At 39.8% G+C, this 18404-nt stretch overlaps 1 protein-coding gene across 2 annotated transcripts in view; it reads right to left on the bottom strand.

Annotated features, from left to right (window-relative positions):
* LOC115863453 (ubiquitin-conjugating enzyme E2 E2) overlaps nucleotides 1–18404 on the bottom strand; it is a 352617-nt gene that overhangs the window by 210591 nt on the left and 123622 nt on the right. The gene's annotated exons all lie outside the window — the stretch shown is intronic.

Here is an 18404-nt window from a genome sequence, read left to right as displayed (position 1 = left end):
GTGTCCCCTGCATTGGCAGGCGGATTCTTAAGCACTGCGCCACCAGGGAAGTCCCTGTTTTAATTTATTCTTAATTATTGGGAATAACTGCGTATATTGAAATATTTATAGAAAAGGGGTTAGGACAAAAAGAAGGAAAACATTAAAAATCTTTCAATATTTGGATAATACTGTGAATTTTCAGTCATTTAACATTTAACATGCGGATAAGATGAGGCCCAGAAGCTTAACTGTTTTGCTGGGGTCGTATAGTTAACACACTGGAGGCCACATGTGAACCTAGTTCTGTCAGGCTCCACATTTCCTACAACACTGTAACGAATAAAGGATGTACACGTTGTGCTGAATTTCTGAATAGCCATTACTCTTTAAAAAAATAGTTTTGTCTATTTGGTAATCAGAGTTTCAATGTTCAAAATCATCAATATTTATTTACATTGAGTTTTTAGCTAAAATACAGAGTACTTATAAACTGGTTTTTGACAAGTGAGCAAAAATAATTTGCATTTACTATGCACCATAATCTTTTTTAAAAATATTTATTTATTTATTTTAGTTTTGGCTGTGTCAGGTCTTAGTTGCGGCACACAGGATCTTTCGCTGTGGTGTGTGGGCTTCTCCCTCTAGTTGTGGTGCACAGGCTCAATAGTTGTGGTGTGCGGGCTCAGTAGTTGTGGTGCATGGGCTCAGTAGTTGCAGCGCGCGTGGCAAGCAACTGAGAGCGCCTGTCATGCTCTTGAAAAACAAATATGAAATCTGAACAGCTGATGATCATAAAATAATTACAGGTTGTCATTATTAAGTACATAATCACACCTAACCCTCCTTAATATAAACGTACATAACTAGACTACAATACATGTTTCAAAATGTTAGAGAGGGCTTCCCTGGTGGCGCAGTGGTTGAGAGTCCGCCTGCCGATACAGGGGACACGGGTTCGTGCCCCGGTCCGGGAAGATCCCACATGCCACGGAGCGGCTGTGCCCGTGAGCCATGGCCGCTGAGCCTGCACGTCCGGAGCCTGTTGCTCCGCAACGGGAGAGGCCACAACAGTGAGAGGCCTGCGTACCGCAAAAAAAAAAAAAAAAAGTTAGAGAAACAAGACACATGGAAGGTACTGTTTTTCTGAGGAACCATCCTAGAGGGGTACACAGTGAGAATTTTCAAAACGACGTAAAATCTCTAGTCCTGAAAACCCTTCCTGGCCTGTATGGGAAATAAATGTCCTCGTGTAGCCTGTACATAGGTCAGAACAGGGAAGACTGAGTGCTGGGAACGGTGGGTGTGCGTGTGAATCCTGTGAATAACTGAGAGTGGGAACCCGAGAAAAGGATGCTTAGGTTCATGAGATCTTTAGCGCAGATACATACAGCACTCGTTTACCTTTAACCAGCAGTGCACCTCCCCATCCTGCTCTACATCCTCACTTCCTACACTTCTGTTGTGTACGCCCTTACCTTTCACGGCAGCTCCTCTCCGCCAGCAACACCGGGGGACACTTATTTAGCTTATTTGTAGACCCTTCTGACTAGACAAATGAGTAAGTCAAATTAACTTTATCACAAAAATGATGAGTGTTTCTTGTGAAATACGGACCATGGTTCCAAGAGTAACATGCTCGCAGAGTCCTTGCACTGTGGATTTTCCAACAGACTGCGGCATTAAATATTGGCAGCAGGACTACAGGCATGCTAGAAGCCACAAACTGTCTTACTGGTCATGAGGTCAATTGTAGTAATAATGGTGAACTTCTACAGAGCACTTCCTGTGTGCCAGGCACTACTTTAAGTGACTGATATGTACGAACTCATTTAATCTTTATAGTTTTAGGTAATAGCCTTATCCCCATTTTATGGATAAGGAGACTGAAGTATAATTATTCAAAGCTACACTGTTGAGATTCTACCTGCAGGGCATCGTAGATCTTATTTTGGACTTAGGAACTCTGGTAGTTTATGTATAATATACATATTTTTCTACTTGTGCCCTTTACCTTCGATGTAAAAGACCACAAGCTAAACATTCAAGCATAGGTAAGCTTAGGTATAAGCCTACATTTTACTAGCATCTAAACCAGCTGACAGCTGCGAACAGAAACGAAAGGCAGCATTATAAAACTATGTCCCGCACAGCCACTCTTATCTGCATAAGCTATATTCTAATTCATGACCTTTGCCCTTTTCCTTCCTTTCTTTCCCCCGTTTTTTCTTTTCTGAAAATGCCTCAATAATTTTAATAGTGTAATCATTGATCACACTATTTATTTGGAAACACATCTGGCCCAAATTTCCTCCTTATGAAAACTAAACAACACTGCTGTATATCATTTTATCCTAATTCTCAAAAGGGATCAATTAGATGATGTAAAAGTATGAAAGAACCAAAAGACTAAAAAACTACGTGTATACAGTTCCATAAAACAAACACAATAATTGATAGTAAGGGAAGTGAAAAGGAATAAACATTTGTTGACTTCCTGCCTAAGATGTTTTTAAAAATTTATTGTTTACAATAGAGACAAATTTGGTTTGAAATGCCAAGTTTGGTTAGATTAGTAAGGGAGAAAAAGTGTTGATGGTAACACTATTTACGTCTCTTTAGATTGAAAGGGGAATCTAGGCATTACGGAGAATTTGTTTTAGCTGATTAGATTACATATAATATTCTCCATTGCTTTATAAACATGTATTTTCAACTCTGTGAGATTCTGAGAACCAGCCTATATGGTCATAAACTGAATTTTAACATTATATAAACCAGGCCTCTGGCTGCAGAATGCAGTGAATTCTGTAGTGTACCAGTGTATTTATTTATATGCAACTTTATTATTTATTCCTATGGGTTTATTTTTAGATTTCTGGCTTGCTCCTGACACCAAAAACACATATTTATATTTTTTCATTGCAAATATTATGGAAGGTAGATTAGGACTTAGCATCAGCCTGAGTTGATGAGGTGAATTTAATAGAAAAGGGAAGAGGAAACTTCCCGTAATAAACTTTAAGGCCAAGAATACATTTTTATGTCATTTTCCCTACTTCTTAACTGTGGAAAACTATAACCACCGAAGTCTCACAGTTAAAAGAACTGATATTTCAGGACAAATTATAAAGGGAAGCGTTTTCTTTGGAGAACTTCTCCCGCATTGTTGTTGCTGCGTAGGGGGGACGGTGCTTTTGCATTTAGCAGCATAAGCCTTCTGGTCTAACAGGAAAAAGGAGAGAAAAGTTATTCTCTCTCAGATTTTTAACTGTGGTTTGTATGCTACAACCCTACCTACTACTTGTATATGTGTGAGTGAATACATATACAATGAATATTTCCTTACTTTCAAAAATATCTTAAAATAATGACGGTATCAAAGTTCCTTCAATGAAACATATTAAATGACATGCGAATATGCTTATAGCTTAGCATTAAATGAAAATAAAAGCAAGAGGCAAGATTAAACAGGTAATATATTCTGCTTTTCCAAAACTCTTCTGAAGTGAACAAGCATATTACTTTGTAGGTAACCCTTTGCCAAGCACAGCATGCATACAGAAGAGTGCGCGAGTGGAAGTATACAGCTGGAAGAATGCTTCTGCAGTGAACACACCTGTCTAACCAGTGCCCAGACCAGCAAAGCAACACCGCCAGCGCCTTAGGCTCCCTTTCAGTTGCTGTCTCCTGCCCCCTCTAAACAGAAAGCACGTCTAACACCGCTGATGAACCTGGACTGCTCGGGACCATACGCGACTGCACTTACACAGCATGCACTCTCTTGCGTCCAACTTCTGTTGCTCGATGTTGTTTGTGGGATTCGTCCACATTTGCGTACTTGTAGTTTATGCATCCTTATTGCTGTGTAGTAATCCAACATGTGAATCTATCATAAACCATTCACTCTACCTTCGTGGCACTTGACTAGTTTCCAGTTTGGGCTTATGACATTGTTTTATTTTTATACTTAAAAACAGATCTAAAAGCCAGAAACACCAACCAAAACTAGTTTTCAAATGAACAATCTTTAAATTGGCAAATGATTTACTACGCTCATTATTCCACAAGTTCTCTTTTCAGTTCTGATTTATCAGAAATCTGCCGATTTAGGGGTGTCTAACCATGTTATTGATGTTGCTCAACCTGTTTTTCTTCAAACATAAGTGCTTTGATTTATTTGGTTCAGAGAGTTTCATTCCCTCTCAATGGCTGTTGACATTTCACAACAGAGGCACCAGCTCACTCTCCCTTTTCAACCTCAGAGTCACTTAAAAACCTGTCAAAAAACATTCTGGAAAAACCTTCCCAGAGGTCACGTGTTGGCCAACTCCTGCTGTCTGTAATAAAGAAACCAAAAGCTCATACACATAAAAAAGCCTCAGAGCCACAAAACGCTTTGCGCTTAGTCATTCATGTAATTTAGGGCAAACGTTATGAAGCAAGCCAATGCCCTAGAACTTTTTCTGTTTGTCTTAACGTAAGTGAGTATAATCACCTCCACTCCTACCATCACTTCCCACTGTCTCTGAGTTGCTTCCTGCAGGATCCCACTGCAAGAAATAAGTGAAAGGATGAAAAACTGAGAATGAAAGTATGGATGCTAATGAGATAGCGTAGTGTGAGCCAAGTTCAAGTGACAAAGTGCAAAGAAATGCAGAGTAAGGACAGCCTATACACCCTTTACTGGAGACAGTCTTCACAGTAGGATCCTCAGCAAATTATTTAAATGTGACTTATGCATATTAAAAAATACTTCTCAAAGACATCTCTTTTAAAGAAAACAAGAATTCTCTTTGATCTTTATTCTAGAATCTTCTAGTCTTACAACACTGTTCTGCAATTTAAAAGAAAATAAATTTATTTATTAATTTTTGGCGGCATTGGGTCTTTGTTGCTGCCTGCGGGCTTTCTCTAGTTGTGGTGAGTGGGGGCTACTCTTCGTTGCAGTGTGCAGTCTTCTCGTTGCGGTGGCTTCTCTTGTTGTGGAGCACGGGCTCTAGGCATGTGGGCTTCAGCAGTTGTGGCACATGGGCTCAGTAGTTGTGGCTTGTGGGCTCTAGAGCGCAAGCTCAGTAGTTGTGGCACACAGGCTTAGTTGCTCCACAGCATGTGGGATCTTCCCGGCCCAGAGCTCGAACCGGTGTCCCCTGCATTGGCAGGCGGATTCTTAAGCACTGCGCCACCAGGGAAGTCCTGCAATTGTTTGTTCACATGTCTGTTTCTTCCTCTAGACTGTGCTCCTCTGAGTGTGGATACTGTAATATTAAATTTCATATACCATAGCATCTAGCACTTAAGTGATGCATAAATGTTTCATGCATGAGAGGATGCATTAATTAAATGAGGAAACAATTTTTTGAAAAAGAAAAGTTGGTGGGTAGAGTAAAAAACATTGCCTATGTGAGGTCTTCTTGTTCTGAACTCAGCTGCAGACGCTCCACCAGGTCCGCAACCCTGGAGTGTAGAAACAACATCCTCATGAGATCCTGGATGCAGGGGAGGGAAGTCTGCCCTTAAGCACAAGGTGTCTGTCAGCATGGCTGCCCTTGCTCGCACAGGTCTAGCTCTGCCTCTGACTAGAGATTAACCGACTGCGATCCACTTGAATGTGGAGACCACCTGCCTAAAACTGCACTAAGTTGCAACTGACCTTTGGAAACTGAGTGGAGCTCTGGCCGTGGCAAACAGAAGGCTGAACGACACTCCAGCTACACGGCAGAGAGGGCTAGGTCGGTGAGATCTTGGTGGCTGAGAGGTGTCCGTCTTCCGGACGCCCCGTACTAAACTCCTATTGCCTATTAAAATTTAACACAGGTTAATGAACACAATGCTGTAGAGAGTTTAGCAGCTCTCAGCACAGTAGATCCAACACAGCTTTTTGTCTTTATCATTTTGTTATGTATCATTTACTTTATGTGGCTTGAGAAATATCATTGTGAAATGTTCTTCAGAATTTTGACCACAGTAACTATTACAAAAACCAATACTTCTTTTCTTTATTTTTTAAAATTGTTATTTAATATTGGATTATAGTTGACTAACAATGTTGTGTTAGTTTCGGGTGTACAGCACAGTGATTCAGGTATACGTGTACATGTATTTTCTTTTGGAAATTCTTTTCCCATTTAGGTTATTACAGAATACTGAGCAGAGTTCCCTGTGCTATACAGTAGGTCCTTTTTAGTTATCTATTTTATATATAGTAGTGTGTATGTCAATCCCAAACTCCCAGTCTATCCACCCCCACCCTCGTCCCCCCGGTAACCATAAGTGTGTTCTCTAAGTCTGTGAGTCTGTTTCTGTTTTGTAAATAAGTTCATCTGTATCATTTTTTTTTAAGATTCCAAATGTAAGCAATATCATATGATATTTGTCTTTCCCTGTCTGACTTCACTTAGTGTGACAATCTCTAGGTCCATCCCTGTTGCTGCAATGGCATTATTTCAATCTTATTCTATGGCTGAGTAACATTCCGCTGTATCTATGTACCACATCATCTTTATCCATTCCTCTGTCGATGGACACTTAGGTTGCTTCCATGTCTTGGCAACTGTAAATAATGCTGCTATGAACACTGGGGTGCATGTATCTTTTCTGATGAGTGTTTTTGTGTTTTGGAGGGATATATATCCAGAAGTGGAACTACTGGGTCATATGGTAGTTCTACTTTTAGTTTTCTGAGAAACCTCCATACTGTTTTCCACAGTGGCTGCATCAATTTGCATTCCCATTAATAGTGTACCAGGGTTCTCTTTCCTCCACATCCTAACCAACATTTGTTATTTGTGGGTTTTTCTGTTCCATGATAGCCATTCTGACAAGTGTGATGTGATATCTCATTGTGGTTTTGATTTGCATTTCCCTGACAATTAGCGATGTTGAGCATCTTTTCATGTGCCTGTTGGCCATCTGCATTTCCTCTTAGGCAAAATGTCTGTTCAGTTTTCCTGCCCATTTTCAATCAGGTTGTTTGTGTTTTGGATGTTGAGTTGTATGAGCTGTTTATATATGTTGGGTATTAATCCCTTATTGGTCATATCATTTGCAAATATTTTCTCCCATTCAGTAGGTTGTCTTTTCATTTTGTTGATGGTTTTCTTGCTGTGCAAAAGCTTTTAAGTTTAATTAGGTCCCATTTGTTTATTTTTGCTTTTATTTCCTTTCCTTTAGGAGACAGATCCAAAAAAATATAGCTGCGATTTATGTCTTCCTCTAGAAGTCTTACAGTTAGGTCTCTAATCCATTTTGAGTTTATTTTTGTATATGGTGTTAGAGAATGTTCTAATTTCCTTCTTTTACATGTAGCTGTCCAGTTTTCCCAGCACCACTTATTGAAGAGTCTTGTCTTTTCTCCATTGTATATTCTGGCCTCCTCTGTCGTAGATTAATTGACCATAAGTGCATGGGTTTATTTCTGGGCTCTCTATCCTGTTCCATTGCTCTATGTGTCTGTTTTTGTGCCAGTACCATGCTGTTTTGATTACTGTAGCTTTGCAATATAGTCTGAAGTCAGGGAGCATGATTTCTCCAGCTCCATTCTTCTTTCTCAAGATTGTTTTGGCTATTCAGGGTCTTTTGTGTTTTCATACAAATTTTAAAATTTTTTGTTCTGGTTCTATGAAAAATGCCATTGGTGTTTTGATAGAGATTGCACTGAATCCGTATACTGTCTTGGGTAGTATGGTCACTGTAACAATATTGATTCTTCCAATCCAGGAACACAGTAGCTTTCCGTCTGTGTCATGTCCAGTTTCTTTCATCAGTGTCATAGTTTTCAGAGTACAAATCTTTTGCCTCCTTAGGTAGGTTTATTCATAAGTATTTTATTCTTTTTGATGCAGCGGTAAATGGGATTGTTTCCTTAATTTCTCTTACTGATACTTCACAGGCCAGTATCACTGATGCATATAGATGCAAAAATCCTCAACAAAATACTAGGAAACCAAATCCAACAATACATTAAAAGGATCATCACCATGATCAAGTAGGATTTATCCCAGGGATGCAAGGATTTTTCAACATCTGCAAATCAATCAATGTGATACAACACATTAATAAATTGAAGAATAAAAACTATATGATCATCTCAATAGATGCAGAAGAAGCTTTTGATAAAATTCAACACCAATTTATGATGACAACTTTTCAGAAGGTGGGCAAAGAGGGAATATACCTCAACATAATAAAGGTCATATATGACAAACCCACAGCCAACATCGTTCTCAATGGTGAAAAACTGAAAGCATTTCCTCTAAGATCAGGAACAAGACAAGGATGCCCACTCTTTTATTCAACATGGTTTTGGAAGTCCTAGCCACGGCAATCAGAGAAGAAAGAGAAATAAAAGAAATCCAAATTAGAAAGGAAGAAGTAAAACTGTCACTGTTTGCTGATAACTTGATACTATAGACAGAAAATCCTAAAGATGTCACCAGAAAACTACTAGAGCTCATCAATGAATTTGGCAAAGTTTCAGAATACAAAATTAATATACTGAAATCAGTTGCATTTCTAAACCAATACTTTTTTTGTTTGTTTTTTTTGCGGTAGGCGGGCCTCTCATTGTTGTGGTCTCTCCCGTTGCGGAGCACAGGCTCCGGACGCGTAGGCTCAGCGGCCATGGCTCACGGGCTCAGCCGCTCCGCGGCATGTGGGATCTTCCCAGACTGGGGCATGAACCCGTGTCCCCTGCATCGGCAGGTGGACTCTCAGCCACTGTGCCACCAGGGAAGCCCTAAACCAATACTTTTTAAAATGTAACTAAAAATGAGCTTGAATTCCATCTTAATAGCATTGACTACTCACAAAATTAATAGTCATGCGAGAAGAATAATACAAGTCACTGAGATTTTAAAAATTAAAGTTACAGGGAGTTCCCTGGTGGTCCAGTGGTTAGGACTCAGTGCTTTCACCGCCATGGCCCCGGGTTCAATCCCTGGTCAGGGAACTAAGATCCTGCAAGCCGCGCAGCGTGGAAAATAAAATAAATATAAAAGTTAAGGTTATGGACATCAAAAAGTAGAGACTGCTAAACTGATAAATTGGTTATTTGTATTGTCATGTTAAGCATTTAAATTACCTTTATAAGACTTTCTTTAAAATCCTTTTTTGAGCAGCTACTGCTGCACATTTGATTAATATATAAACAAGATACTGATGTTCTCATTTTGATTACTAAAATATTTTCTTTCATTCTTTTCAATTATTTAAAGTTAGCAGAGCCCCAAGCATCGTTTGGGTAGGAAAGTGATAGACTGATGTCAGGATACCGAAGAGGAAGAAAAGCATCTCACGAAGAGCAGCCAGCAGCAGCTAATGGTTTTCAGCTGTTGCTGATGTAACTGATCAAGGTGCTGTAACAGAAAGCAGTTTTGTGTGATTCATATATTGTTCTGTTGGGATGCATTGTACTCCCTTATAATTTTTAAGCCTAGCTAACTCCAGGTTTCCCCCTTCCTTAAAAGGTAGTTTCTAACTATGTGTTTATTTTAAAGCTAATAATTGATAGTGAAAGAAAACTGGCAGCCTGTTGAGTTGCAACAAACGTTAAGGCTTGTGTTAAACAAATATTCTTTATTTGACTAAAATAAAATAGTCAGCTATGTGAACATTCGTCCCACATTTGCCAAATGCCTTTAGTTGAGTTGTTAATATCCTAGAATAATAAAAGATTAGTACCTTTCACTTATCATTAACCTACTGGGTCCAGATTTTGCTTTCAGATACTATCATCACACATAGGTTGAAAATGCCATTTACCCAACTATCAAGGCATAATTTTCAGTGAAATGTATTTAGCTATCAAAGATCTGCAAGCAATCCACTGGTGGAGATATGATACTGCTTTGACAGACTGCTGGTGAAGGTTTAGCTACAAAGTATATACACTTATAAAGGCATTCACTGTTCACTAAAGACTGTAATGTACTGCATATTAACTAATAAGATATTCTCTTATATAAATACTACCCCTAAACTGTATTTAGTGGTGTTCTTTAGCACCAATAGAATTTTATTCACAATACTAGAAAACTACAAAATTTATCCATGTTTTCTGTAAGTTTCTTTTACTTTTTTACTCATCATAGAGTCATGGACAGTTATGGAGAAAGCACTATTACTTCTATTATATTCTGGAAAACCTTGGTTCATTTGTGAAAACTTCTGGCTCAACCTGCTTTCTGAAGGAGTAAACTAAGTTACATATGAGACCACAGTTGGATACTGTGGGTACTAAAGAATTGTAATCAGAGGCTCCGCTCCCCTGACGTGGTACCATTCTCTGATGGCCAATTAGTACTGAGGATCCTTATCCAGCGACCTTTTCTTTTTCAGTCATGCTATTCCCCTCTCTTTACTCCACCTCCCACCCCGGCCCCTCTCCCCCTCCTGCCATTAGGACTATTCTTAAGTAACCTATAAGGCTGAAACTTATTGCTCAGATTGCCACCTACCAACAGGGAAGCTTAACTTTGGGTTTGAAAATAGATTTTTTTTTTTAAGTTCAAAGCTTTGTAAGCCAGGCTTTCAAGTGGTTAAAAGGTTTTCTAAGAACTTCCAAAGCTGAGTTTTTACATAAGAAAAAACAAGTTTGGAGGATTAACTGTATTATAATCATAGTGAGAAGAAAAATTCCAAATACCTTGCAAAGAAAATTCCATACCTTTCAGGTCCACAAGTGTTGGGGGACACAGAGATTCTGAGTGGATGAGCCTAGCGTGGGGCAGTCCTGAGGAGGGACCAAGTTCCCCTTCATCCTCCCTGACTTTCACACTAAGAGGTGGAACAAGACAGGATGCTCAGAAAAGCTGAAGGGTAAGCCTGAAATTTTCAGTCTGTCGCTTGGCTTCTCTGGGGCAAGAGCCTGCAAAAACTGCAAGCCTTTCAGAAAGTTCTGTTGGGGACAAAGTGTTGTGTCCATCGTGGCACAGAAGTAATGGACAGAGGAATGAAGTCTGAGGAAGGTTTTCCCAGCTGATGGATCAGAGGGTAGTTTTTACAGGATTCTACAAACTCCCGGGTAGTGCAGAGAAAGCAACCAAGAATTTCAAGTCCCTGATAAAGAGCTGGGAGATGCTGAGGGAACTGCAGGGTTAAAACTGACTTGGTTTCCAGAGCGAGGGGAAGGCAGCTGAGTGCAGATTCCTACACACACACAGAACGGCATGCCTCTGCAGCCCCTGCCACAGCTTTCCTACTGACCCCGTGGATGCAGTGAGGACAGGCCGGAGGCCCAGAGGTCAAGCCCATGTAAGATATCACTGGAAGCAAAGCAAGAGGGGGGATGCCTCGCCTGTACTCAAATGCCATCTTGATTAAGAGGGAGCGGAGAACCCTAGAGAGGAGCAGAAATTTTTATAGACTGAATAATTGGTCAAAAGAAAGTGTTTCGGGCTTCCCTGGTGGCACAGTGGTTGAGGGTCCGCCTGCCGATGCAGGGGATGCGGGTTCGTGCCCCGGTCCGGGAGGATCCCACGTGCCGCGGAGCGGCTGGGCCCGTGAGCCACGGCCGCTGAGCCTGCGCGTCTGGAGCCTGTGCTGCGCAACGGGAGAGGCCACAACAGTGAGAAGCCCGCATACCGCAAAAAAAAAAAAAAAGAAAGAAAGTGTTTCAAGTGAGAAGATACTGAGATACCTTTTTAAAAGGCGAGGTTGTGTGTTTTATAACATGGCTGGGAATGGCAGCTGAGAACTAGAAAGAGATCACTTCAGAAAGTAAAGTTACTTTTTCTGCACACCCTAGATTGGGACTGGCCAATTTAGACCTCTGATGCTAGACAACGTCAAACTATAATACTGTCACAATCCTCACAGAAATTAAAATTCCTGATCTATAAAACCTGTACTGAATGATTAATGCTATGACTCCTTTTTCTACAGCATTACCTTTAAAGGATAAAAAATATCATGCTATCATTCATGTCTCTCTGTTTACTAACCATATAAAGCAGTGTAAGCAATATACACGTACCCTCTACAACTACACGAATTTTTTTTTTAGCTCTCATGTAAATGATCTACGACTTTCTGAATTTTATTGTTAGATATTCTGCCACCTCTTTTTTTTTTTTTTTTTTGCGGTACGCGGGCCTCTCACTGTTGTGGCCTCTCCCATTGCGGAGCACAGGCTCCGGACGCGCAGGCCCAGCGGCCATGGCTCACGGGCGCAGCCACTCCGCGGCATGTGGGATCCTCCCGGACGGGGGCACGAACCCGCGTCCCCTGCATCTGCAGGCGGACTCTCAACCACTGCACCACCAGGGAAACCCATCTGCCACCTCTTAAAGTTTTTGTTTCACGTGTGAAGCTGCCAGTTCTGAGCAGCAGAAGTAGTCTCTGGACTGTCCTTAGAACCAGGCGAAAGCAGTGAGTCAGAACCCAGGAAGACGGTAAAGAAACAGGATGGAATATACCCAGTGTAGTCAGATGATCAAGGGCTTGAGCTAGACAGCCACCTACAGAGCAAGAATCACTGTTAACAAAGAAATCTTGGCTGTGAAGTAGACAAATATTGCATGCTTGCTCAAAAATGAATCCCAAGAGTTGCAGAGACTGTGCCTGCAGTTAAGTGCTGTTAGGTAAGTCAAAGAGGGATGTGAGGTTAGAGCCAAGACTTTACCCTCATGTCAGACTGACACTGGCTGTAGACAAATTCTTCACTTTCATATGTTCCCTGAAAACTCTTCTCCAGAATTTACTTTTGTGGATTATTTCATTTCTTCCTATACCCAAGTATATTCCTCGACTTCACCTCTCATCTTTGTTTTCAATATCCCCTGAACGTTTTCCTCTACTCCTCAGCAGTACCCTTCACCCTGTAAAATGTTTGCCTGAGACTCATCTCCCCTTTTCAGTAAACCTCACACAAACTCCAAGTAGCTTGCGGAACTAGCCCTCCAAGGAAAAACAAATGTTAAATCTTTGTTATCAATCAGGACAGGCTAAGTTATGCTGCATAACAAACATCAAAACTTCAGTAATTAACAGAACAGGGGTTTATTTCTCACTGCACATAGAGACTGTGTAGCAGAGTGATTCTCCTGGGCTATGACTCCTATGTCAGTAGCTTAGTAAATCCAGGCTGCTTTGAACTTATTACCATGACTGCCATGGCAGGGAAGGAGAGGGTGGAGAGTCTCGAATTAGCAATTAAAGGCTTTCATCTGGCCCAAATCCCATTGGCCAGAAATTGTCTCTCGGTCTTGCTCAACTGCAAGGAGGGGGAAAGCATAATCCTTCCATGGACCAGAAGGAATAGGGAACCAGAATGGACAAATACTAAGTCATCAGCACACCTTGCTTGGGCAATGAAAAGTTGATGTGTTGATATGGACTGCTGAGAAGCAAGAAACTGTAACAGTGTTTGTTATCCTAAGTGCTTTTTTTCTTACCTGTTGGCTGATCACTTACTTAATTCCTTCCTCTAAAGGGCCAGCTTTCACTTGCTGAGTCCTGAGAATGCCAGTACCCGGAGAAGTGTGTACGTGTGTGTGTATATATGTATATACACACACACAAATGAGACTGCAAGCATATGCACAGAAAATATTTAAGTATTTGATTCCTTTTCAATTCCCAACAGTACCCATTATAACAGGCAGATTTAGGATTTTTTTATCTGTTTTAATTGTATATGTGAAATTTCATTCCAAAGAGATTTGAGGAGTCTGGGAGCACAGCCTTTCCATTAAAGCCATTAATTCTACATGAGCGCTCTCCATCACCAGGGACGATTTTCAGAAAATAAATATACTGAATGGAGAGAGAACGAAAAAGAACTAGAGACACCGAAGGTTTCTATCGCTGGGGGGTGATATGGCTCTAGCAACACTGCCTGACTCTTGATTCCTAAACATATGTCACCTATACTTAGGTAGAAAGTCCTCCTCTGAAAATGTTGCATCTTCAAAGACAGAAGGAAATCTGTTTTAAGAAGAGACACAAAACTGATCACAGGACCACCTGGAAAAATACTTATATACTCCCGGTAGGCTTTTGTTGTTCTGTGGGGTTCTGAATTAGCTACTAGCTGTTTTTTACAGAAAGCTCTGCTAAAATGCCCATACGGTATACAATGGTGTAGTTATTCTGCCTTGCTGAATCAACGTCTTAGAGCAAAATATAAACAGTAAGTTTTTTTTTAACAAGTTTTGTGTACCATGGGTCATAAAATTCACTAAGCTCTGCCAATGAAATCAGTGTAGAAACATGTAATACGTTTGTCATGATAAAATATTCTATATAACGAACCTCTTTAAAAGAAGGGGTGGAAATGAGTTTTGAATAGCTCCATGGACAGTATCAGTAAGTACCTTTGTAAAAAACTGAATAGTTGATACTTGTATTTTAGGATTTTTTTAAGGACATGAGTCTGTCAGAATCAAATTGATTCACTTGTTCTATAACTATAAGTTACAAAGTGATTTATTAAATTATACGGTTAAAGACAACGTCTTGCTTACAAGATCACTTTCATGTTGTTTATATCTATCTCTTTTATTATAAAGTGGCTGTCAGAATATCACAAGGGAACTGAAAACAGGTCTTTAAATACCTAATCATTTGTCTCTAAGAAAAGCAAAAGAGCACATCATACGCTTCAAGTTAACGTGCCACAAACCACCCTGGATCGAGTGCTTGCCTATGCTGGGCACAATACCCTGCCTGCTACACACAGTATCTCATTTAATCCCATTGTAACCCTGTGAGAACTGAGACTCAGATATAGTCAATAAACTGCCCAAGGACACTAAAGTTTAGAAGCAAAATCTGAACCCTCGCGCTTGTTCTTTTCCTTTTGCTTTGCTGTTTCTGCGCTTTGGGAGGGGGTGGGAGTGCCAGGGACAAAGGAGCTGATGGTGAAGGAGCCCTACCTGGTCCCGCTCTGCCTGCAGCCTCTTTCAACTGTTCCACACGGTCAGCCTCACATTTCTGTCAGAGCTCACGCTCTGCTGCTTTTCACGGGCTCTGGACAAATGACTACTTTTGTGTCTCTGCTCGTGTTTCTTGCACTGTTTCAGGATCGTGGTGTTGCTACAGGTAGTGGCAGAGCACTGGTCCTGCCGGCTCAAGTGTAGTACTTGCTTTGAGAAACACCATTCTGGCAGGCTTGCGGGGTGTGGACAGACACAGGCAGGCTCGTAACCTGGCCGTGCACCCTGGAGAGATGCCCTCGGTTCCTCGGGCCTAAGTCAGGCATGAATGGGCTGGTAGGAGCCCACTGTGCAAGTTCCTTCTCTGAGAAAACAAAGCACTATCTAGTCATTAGTCATTCCCTCCTTTTGGAATTGAATGACAAGTAATTTCTAAATAACTTCTCTTGACCTTTGTAACTGTTATCTGTGGACTTTGGAAACTGCTTTAATGGTAGCATATTTGAAATGGACCTTGATCTACAAAATAAACATTTGTAGCGGTTAAAAACTACTATTTAAGAAACAGAACTTCTCATTTTTGCCCTTCTCCGGACACTGCAAAATGACATGCTTTTATCTCTGTGTAATTCTCAGTGAGCACTAAGATGTTTTTGGGTTTTACATAATTAAGCATTTTAATTAATTCAAAAATTATACTTGCCTCTTGAGAACACTTTGAAAATCTGCAATTCCAATGTATTTAGAAGGGGAGATTTTATGAAACACAGATAATGGAATTACATATGAACTAACTTTCTAAACTCTGAACGTGGGAATACAGAGAAGACCTCTGAGCTGCCATGGAGCCAGGCCCTCACTTGGGTCCAGGACTGTCTTCCGGGTTAAGGTTGCTGGTTTCACAGGCTTAGGTACCTGGCTTTTCCTCCTGCCAATTACAAGGGGAATCCCCACTTCATTCCGCCACAGTTATGAATTGCTGGAAAGATCAACCTAGGAGTCTGAAGAGCACTGAAAAGCATCTTTATTACAGCACAGAGGGATAGTGTTCCCAACTATGGCCCTCTGTCATCCAAAAAAGTTTAACAAGCATGTTTAGTTCACTCTGCTAGGAAAAAGGAGAGAGTGCTGTAATTGAGAAAGATTTCTGTTAAAAAAAAAGTCTGAGTCCTTCCTCCTCCCTACCTCCCTCTTCCTTATGTGACAGAGATTAATTGCTTTTCTACTGTGTGCCAGACCTGTACTGAGTGTTGTGGACACAAAGATGAGTAAAAAACATGTTCTTCGTCCTCAAAGAGTCTGCTATGTAATGGTTCAATAAACACATAAACAAATAATTCAAATACAATATTATTGCTATCGGGTGTGTTCTAGATACTACTAAGGAAGAAAGAATAATGAAGAGTCTTCCTGAGGAAGCGGTCAAGACCAGCTTCAGAATCACGGTGGATTTTCCAGTTAATACTTCATTCTCCAGTGGTGTCGGATAAATGAGGTGTAACTATATTTGGAAAGATTACTAGCTTGGGATTTACTGTGGTCACTCCTCTGGGATTGTAGTCTGTTGGTCTTTGGTAGAGAAGAAAAATAAAATTAAGAGTTATTTCAGGCTCTAGATGGGTCAATTTGTAAATTCTGTAGGAAGCAACTTGAACTCCTCGGAATAAATTCCTTTTTATAAATTGAAGATATGGTTGGATATTCTTTATACTATAACCATAGAATCACTTTATATAAAATCATCTATTTGAGCGTTAAGCAATGGTAATACAGAGGACCATCTGTATCACTTTATGTAATTTAAAATTTTTAATAATTTTTATACAAACTTTTATTTCATATATAGTAGATACTTATTCTCTGAGGATAATTCCATGAAAAGGCTCCTTAAGGTACAATCACTGAAAACTAGGATAAAACAGAATAAATTGTGAAAGAATAAACCAAAGAATAGAAAAGTAACCTGATTTTAACTCAGTTAAGAAAATCTCTACTATAACTGAAACAGTGTTCTAATTAGAAGGATAGTGAAAATCGAGTGTTTTATTGGCATGATTTTTTGTACGCCTGACAACACATTATTGGAGTTTTTTACTGCATATTTGGTTTTTACAGTATAATAAACACATCATTTTTACAAAAAATATTAAGGTGCTTCATCAATTTTTCCAAGGGCCTCTCTCAGTCCTCTGACAGTCAAGTCACTCGTTAGAACTATTCTGTTGTCATCCTTGTTGGCTTTCTCGTTTATTGGTGGCTTGGAATGTGATCTCAGCAGTTCGTCATCATTTTAATTCATTTCATGAAATCTGAATAATTTCCAGTTTCACTTTATAATCTAATTGAACTTGCCTTGTACTTGTTGAGAAACCAGTCTTTGATAGGATGAGCACACAGACAGACACTGGTATTAAACAGAAATAATGTTTGTGTTAGGACTAATTTTGTCAGTGATCACTTCATTAGTATTTTCATTTAGTTATGGCTTTTGTTTCCCTATGTATTTTTTCGTATTTTTTAATTGTAGGAACTGGTATGGTATATTTCTTAACACCTAACAGAACATTTCATTTAACCTCTTTTAATTATTTATATCATTATGTATGGAACTCACTTTATAAAAATGATAATCCTAACACAGAAACCAGCTAGATGATGAAAAAAGATGATGATGGTGGTGACAGCTGACATTTGTGAAGCTCCTACTCTGCACAGGCGCTCTACGTGGCAGTATACAGGGTAATCCTTCCCACAACCCAGCAAGGTTAGTGTCAGTCATCCTGACTTCATGGAGGAGGGAACTGAGGAAGTTCACACAGGTGGGGAGTGTCGTAACAGTTGAAGACAAGCCATTCCAGTCCTCACGTTTGTGCTCTGCACTACAATGTCTTTCCTTGGTGTAAAGAAGCATCCACTTCAGAGTTTAAATACAGTTTTTGGTGCATATAATATGAAATTCATAAAAACGTGATCAGTCCACAGTTGTAGGAATACATTTCTAGATTTTTATGTACTTTGTCTATTAAGAAACTGGCAAAAATGTCTCTTGCTCCTGTTTGTTATTGAGAGAGATTCCACAAATACATACCCCTGTCTCAGCTGATTCAAGATTCACAAGGGAAGGAAAGATGTGGAATTAATGAAATTAGCTTTCTAAAACAAACCTCATAAAATAGTGTTTTGAAAAACTACCTGACCTCATGAAGTAAATCTAATACTAACAGCTTATGATGATAAAAGTGTCTATTTAATGGAACTTGTGATTGCCATTGGAATTGTAGTTATTTTACAATGTGTATTTTTCTATTACCCACTACTCTAGAATTACAAGATTCAGCTTGGGTACATTCATGAGTTGAAGGAGGAAATACAGATATTTTACTCTTTTATAACTGCAGAATCTGGAATTTCAGATGGTGAGTTTTCAGTTGTTTGAAAGTTTCATTTCTCATTCAAAGAGCAGCTTTGATCATGGCCTTTGGTCAAAGATGCTGTTTTTATTGTTAAAAAAAAAAAGACTCTTCAACATCAAACAGTAGAGGAGGAAGG

The sequence above is a fragment of the Globicephala melas genome, chromosome 4 (genome assembly GCF_963455315.2).
Source record: "Globicephala melas chromosome 4, mGloMel1.2, whole genome shotgun sequence".
NCBI classification, from domain to species: Eukaryota; Metazoa; Chordata; class Mammalia; order Artiodactyla; family Delphinidae; genus Globicephala; species Globicephala melas.
The sequence above is the reverse complement of the archived record's forward strand: the minus strand, read 5'-3'. Positions and strand labels throughout refer to the sequence as shown.